This window comes from Bos mutus, chromosome 12 (genome assembly GCF_027580195.1).
Source record: "Bos mutus isolate GX-2022 chromosome 12, NWIPB_WYAK_1.1, whole genome shotgun sequence".
In the NCBI taxonomy this organism is placed as follows: domain Eukaryota; kingdom Metazoa; phylum Chordata; class Mammalia; order Artiodactyla; family Bovidae; genus Bos; species Bos mutus.
The window spans coordinates 10,393,961-10,400,186 of record NC_091628.1 but is presented as its reverse complement, the minus strand read 5'-3'; the positions used below and the strand labels follow the sequence as shown (position 1 = coordinate 10,400,186).

General features: G+C 43.7%; 1 non-coding gene across 1 annotated transcript; it reads right to left on the bottom strand.

The window, feature by feature from the left end:
* Positions 1 to 5,595: 5,595 nt before the first annotated feature.
* On the bottom strand, positions 5,596 to 5,668 carry TRNAG-UCC (transfer RNA glycine (anticodon UCC)). The gene has a single exon. It is a non-coding gene; the product is annotated as a tRNA-Gly (tRNA).
* Between the last annotated feature and the right edge of the window lie 558 nt (positions 5,669 to 6,226).

The window sequence follows — 6,226 nt, the reverse complement described above, 5'->3', positions numbered from 1 at the left end:
GTCTGTGGGATTCTCCAGGCAAGAATACTGGAGCTGCTTTTTAAAGCTGAGTAATAGTCCATCTTGCGTGTACACCGCATTTTCTTTGTTTATCTATTTGATGGATACATGGGGTTTTTTTCCACTTCTTCCCTTGTTAATGACCCATTTTGGAAATGCAGGTGCAGTTCCAAAGTGCACATTCAAGGGAAGATGGGAAACATTAATGGTTCATATGTTCTTCATGTTACAGAGGCACAGACCTCATATTAATTTACAGACATAATGCACTAAGGTACTTTTTTCTGCATGCTTACTTAGTTGTGGGAGGAGAAAAGTGGCTCACAGCTGGTCTGGCCCTTGATGTTTGAGACCATAGATACTTTTTTTTTTTTTTTTGGTTGCACCATGTGGCTTGAGGGATTTTAGTTCCCTGACCAAGGATTGAACCTGAGCCGTGGCAATAAAAGTGCCGGGCCCTAACCCTTCGACCACCAAAGAAATCTCATAGGTATTTCTTAATGTGATAGAATTCATGACAGATGGAGATGGAAGGCATCTTAAAGCAGCTGGGATGGAGTTTGAGCATTTGGGCTTCACCATCAGGAACACCCAGGCTCAGGTTTCTAGAACCTTATTAGCCCTGTAGACAGGACTGTAGTTCTCAAGTCAGAATCTTGTAGACTTCCCTGAACACGTATCAGCTTTTATCCTAAACTCTTCCTTCACTAGGGCTTCAAGTCATCCCCAGGTGTAAAGAGAAGGCGTTTGCCATCTCATTCTCTCCTCTGACTTCATCTCTTACACTATTACACAGGTGTCATTAATTTTTTAACATTTTATATTCTTTTGGGGGTATAGCCCATTAACAAACAATGCTACGGTAGTTTCAGGTGAACAGCAAAGGGACTCAGCTATACATATGTATCCATTTTCCCCCCGAACTCCTCCCCCATCCAGAACGCCAGGTAACATGGCGAGAATTCCATGTGCTATACAGCAGGGTCCTTGTTGGTTACCCCTTTTAAATGTAGCAGTGTGTACATGTCCATCCCAGACTCCCTAACTGTCCCTTCCCCTCACTGGCGACCATAAGTTCATTATCTAAGTCTGTGAGTCTGTTTTGTAAGTAGGTTCATCTGAATCATTTCTGTTTAGATTCCACATATAAAGGATGTCATATGTTTCTCCTTCTTTGTCTGATTGACTTCACTCAGTATGACACTATCATGTTGCTGCAAATGGCATTATATGGCATTATTTCATCGTTTTTAGTGACTGAGCAATATCCCATTGTATATATGTACCACATTTCTCTATCCATCCCTCGGTCGATGGACATTTAGGTCACTTCCATGTCTTGGCTATTGTAAACAATGCCGCAGTGAACAGTGGTGTGCATGCCTTATTTTGGATCATGTTTTTCTCCAGCTATATGCCCATGAGTGGGATTGCAGGGTCATATGGTAGCTCTGTTTTTTTTTATTTTTAAGGAACCTTCATCATATTCTCCATAGTGACTCTACTAATTTGCATTCCCACCAACAGTGTAGGAGGGTTCCCTTCTCTCCGCACCCTTTCCAGCATTTACTGTTTGTGGATTTTTGGTGATAACCATTCTGGCTGGTGTGAGGTGGTATCTCATTGTAGTTTTGATTTGCATTTCTCTAATAATTAGTGATGTGGAACATCTTTTCATGCACCATTTTATTCCCTTTTTGTCAATTAAAAAACAATCCCTGAATGCATATAAATTAATGAAGATGGATTCTTGGGTGTCTGCTTTGCGCCCGTGTATCTGGTTCTCATCTTTAGTCCAGCAGGTAGGTTTGGAAGGTCTTTCGAGCTGTTGCTGAGGATTGCCCAGTATTTGGGAAGTATTCAAGAAACTACTATTGAACTGAACTGACTCCTGTAGGGGAAGGAAATCACTAAGGGTGGGTTGGTTTGTTTGTTGCAGGTGGGTGGTGATCAGATCTGGGGGAAGAGAATTGTTTTAGGAGAAGAGAACTGTGGCAGGAACACCAAATGGGAAGCTGAGGCAGCCATCAGGGTGATCTGGGCTTGAGCAGGAAGGGGACCATTGGGGTGAAGTAATGGGGCTGAAGGTGGAAAACAATGGGGACGGGAGAACTGGGAGAGGACTTAAGACTGTGTGTGCTGCGACTCAAAAGAGTAGTTCCTGGAAACACCCTTTCCTCCTGGACAGAAGTTGTGTAGGGTATTGATATTCCTGTGTCCCATCCTTAACGGCCCCCTGCCCACCCCAGAGCCTCCCAGCATCTCTTTCCCTTGGCTCCATTCATTGACGTGGAAGAGGACAGACTACGTGATGACTCTGATGAGGTTTGCCTTGGAAGAGTTGGGTGGATAGTGATGAGATGACCATTATTCGATCCATGTGACGTAGAGGTCAAGTGATCTGCCCAAGATCAGTGAACAGACTGATGGCCACATTATGATTGTGCTAAAAGCTCCAAGCCAGAATAGCTTTTACTTCATTACCCGCATGGCCTCTTCCCATTTCATAAAAATGTCTACACCCAGAACATGCTCAAACAACTTTCAAAAATGTCATTAAAATTAAGAAGATACTTAAAAGGACGCATGAGAAGCCACATTCAACAAGTACAGAAATAAATTAGAGATGAGAAAATATTAAAACACCTGACCTGCGTGGGTATCTGCATAATATTTAAAATTATCTCATCCATTTAGTTCTGGTGTTTGGTGTCCTAATCTGAAATATGAAAAATGTTCTCATGGAGAGGCAGGCAAACTGAAGGAGGATATCTTAATATACAGTGAAATATAAATTAAAAAGCTCTCTAAAGCTATTAGTAAAAGTAGTGAAACGCGTTAGCAGGTGCATGGGTTCAACTTTGGATGAATGTTCTTTGAAATCGGATTCATCACCAAAATTAATCTGAGAGGTGTCAAATCTGTGCTGGGTTAAAGAGGTGACGCATGGGAAGATTTCATTGAAGTTCCAAATTGTAAAAGGATCAGAATTAATAATCCTCTGTCATGAGAAACCTGATCACTTAGGAGTTTAAGAAGCTTATGCCTTGTTAAGAGAGTGGAAAAGAAATCTGAAATATTGCTGCTGAAAGTAGTAGTCTGGTCACCAGTTGGACTGATGTGGTTTGATAAATAACTTCAAATCAACCACAGGGAGCCGCAAAGATGCGTGTCTGGAACTATCCCATGAGTTAGAGTTTATGTCTTTCAACAGGCTGGTCAATTCATGCTCTTAGAATGGGGTAAGTACAGAACTTTCCTCCTTCATATTTTTTTTTTAATTGAAGTATAGTTGATTTACAATCCTGTGTTAGTTTCAGGTGTATAGCGCAGTGATTCAGTTATGTATATTCATTTTCAAATTCTTTTCCATTATAGTTTTATTACAAAGCATTGAGTATAGTTCCCTGTGCTATACAGTAGGTCCTTGGTGGTCATCTATTTTATATATAATAGTGCAAATATGTAAATCCCAAGCTCTTAACTTATCCCTCCCTCCCCTTTCTCCTTTGGTAACAATAAATTTGTTTTCTATGTCTGTGGGTCAGATTCTGTTGTGTCAATAAGTTCATTTGTATCTTTTTTTGTTTTTTTTTGGATTCCACATATAAGCAATTCCATATGATATTTGTCTTCCTCTGTCTGGCCTATTTATGTAGTATAATCATCTCTAGGTCCATGTTGCTGTGAATGGCATTGCTTCATTCTTTTTTATGACTGAGTAATACTCTGGTGTATAATATACATGTACCACATCTTCTTCATTCACTCCTCTGCTGATGAACATTTAGGTTGCCTCCGTGTCTTGGTTTTTTTGTGACTCGTGCTGCTATGGAGATAGGGGTGCATGTGTCTTTTTGAATTACAGTTTTCTCTGCATTGGTAGAGCCATTATAGAGAACAGTGTGGAGATTCCTTAAGAAACTAAAAGTAAAGTTACCATGCGGTCCCGCAGTTCCATTCCTGGGGGAATTTGAATAACTATATTCAAAAAGATGCATGCTCCCCAGCGTTCGTCTCCTTCCTTGTATTTCATTCAGAGCTTCTGCAGGTCATGCCCTTTGGAAGCACCACGCTTCCTTCACCGTCCACTTCTATCAGTATCGTGTCTCCTCATTCATACGGACTCACGTCATGAAAACAAGCATAAAGAGAATGGGGAGCGGGGAACTGGGGATGCTGCAACACTCCACATATTTATCTGACTTCAAATGCCTCAAGGAACACTTTTTCTTAGTCAGAAAAACATACCCCTTGACTATTTCACAGGCAGTTTTCCATGTTCCAAATGGCGAGTCCGAGTTTACGTATTAACTAATACGTGTGCATCTCTGCAGCATGATCTCAAGGTTAGGCACGTGGTTGCCTGGCGGCTCAGCGGTAAAGAATCTGCCTGCCAACACAGGAGACACAGGTTCGATTCCCGGGTTGAGAAGATCCCCTGGAAAAAGAAATGGCAACCCGCTCCAGTATTTTTGCCTGGGCAATCCCATGGACAGAGGAGCCTGGTAGACTGCGGTCCCTGGAGGGTCACACAAAGAGTATGACATGACTTAGCAACTAAACAACAGATGCCTGGCACCCTGCTTGATTAGGCATGGGAACCAAAGGGAAGGGATGTGGCTGATGAGTCTTATGCGCTGGGCTTACGATGCTTTTCTCTAAGAACAAAGCGAGGGCTGGTGTTTGAGCCTGCTGCCGGCTTTGCCTCTTAGTTGAAGCAGGGGGCTGCCTGAGGTTTAGCAGCCCTGGGATCGGCATGGTCCCCGAAACTGGACCTCTGAAGAATCGAACAGCTGTAGGAGGACTCAGCCACCTCAAGTTCTCTACTGAGCCTCCAGTGCATCCCCTGTCCATGCCTGTGACTCTGGGGAAAGTTCAGCTGCGGGACCAGAGTATATTTTAGAGTCACTTGGTGGTGTACACATCTTTGTTTTATCCCTCATCCAAAAAAATAATGGCTTTCGGAGGCCATCCTTTGGAAAATGGCCTCTAAGTAGGTTGGAAGAGAAAAAAAGAATCTTACATTCTTTATGCTTCTGAGTACCTAATAGGTATCTGATCTAATATATTTCCGAAATAGAATTCTTAATGCCCCCTCCACTGAACCTGTTAACTGTTCCCATCTCAATAATGGAACCATCATCTCCTTAGTTACTGAGGCCCCGAATCTGGATGTTACCCTTCATTTTAATGAGCTCAGTCTCCCTTGCATGCTGGAATCTGTGGTTATTCTCACCTTACAGCTTTGTACCTTCCACGGGCCTTGCTCAATCAGTGCCCAGGGCATGGAATCTTCCCCTACCTGGAAGCTGGGTGCCAAGCTGTCACTTGGCTCCAGATTATTCTTTCTCTTCTGGGTCTTCCCCTCGTTCTGGGTCTGGGATGAAATTTCTTGTATCACTTAAGCCTGTGCTTCAGAAGGCTCCTGGCCAGTTCCATCAGTGTATCTGGCCCCTCCCTCTGTGGAAAGTGGACAGAGTCTTTGCCTGGGACCCACTGGCCAAGACTGGCACCCACTTCAGATGAGTTTTTTAAAAAGTAAATTACATTTTCTGGTTTTTTGGTCATACCCTGGGGCGTGTGAGTTCTTAGTTCCCCAGCCAGGGATTGAACCTGCACCCCCTGCATTGGAAGTGCAGAGTCTTAACCACTGGACCACCTGGGAAGCCCCCAGATGCAGCTTTATTGCGTTGCTTCTCTTTTCTGCGAGTGCTGTTCCAACCAGTGTCTTGCAAGTTGAGTTCTTCTTGGAGACTTGGAACCTGTAGGAGAGGCGGTGGGCTGTGGTCTGTGGGCACCTACTGCTGATGGTTGGCATCTCTAAACTCTGCTGTTCTCCATGTGGTGGGAATCCTCACTGGGGCTTGGTAAGCAGATCTTCCTGTGCCACACACCACTGTTGACTCCGTCGGCATATGTTTCTCTAAGAGCTTGGTGTGGTTGGCGCTCCTTCCTTATTCAACCACCACCTCCTCCAGGAAGCTTTCCACCTCCTCCAGGAAGCCTTCCACCTCCTCCAGGAAGCCTTCCACCTCCTCCAGGAAGCCTTCCACCTCCTCCAGGAAGCCTTCCACCACCACCCTATTTTAAGTTATCTAATTGAAAGTATTCACACAGTCACTGTTGGTACATAGTATTGTTTGCGTGTCTGCCTCTTTCTCGAAAAAAGGTAAGCTTCTTGAGAGCAGGGGTCTTATTCTTAATCACTGTCACAGTCTCAGTG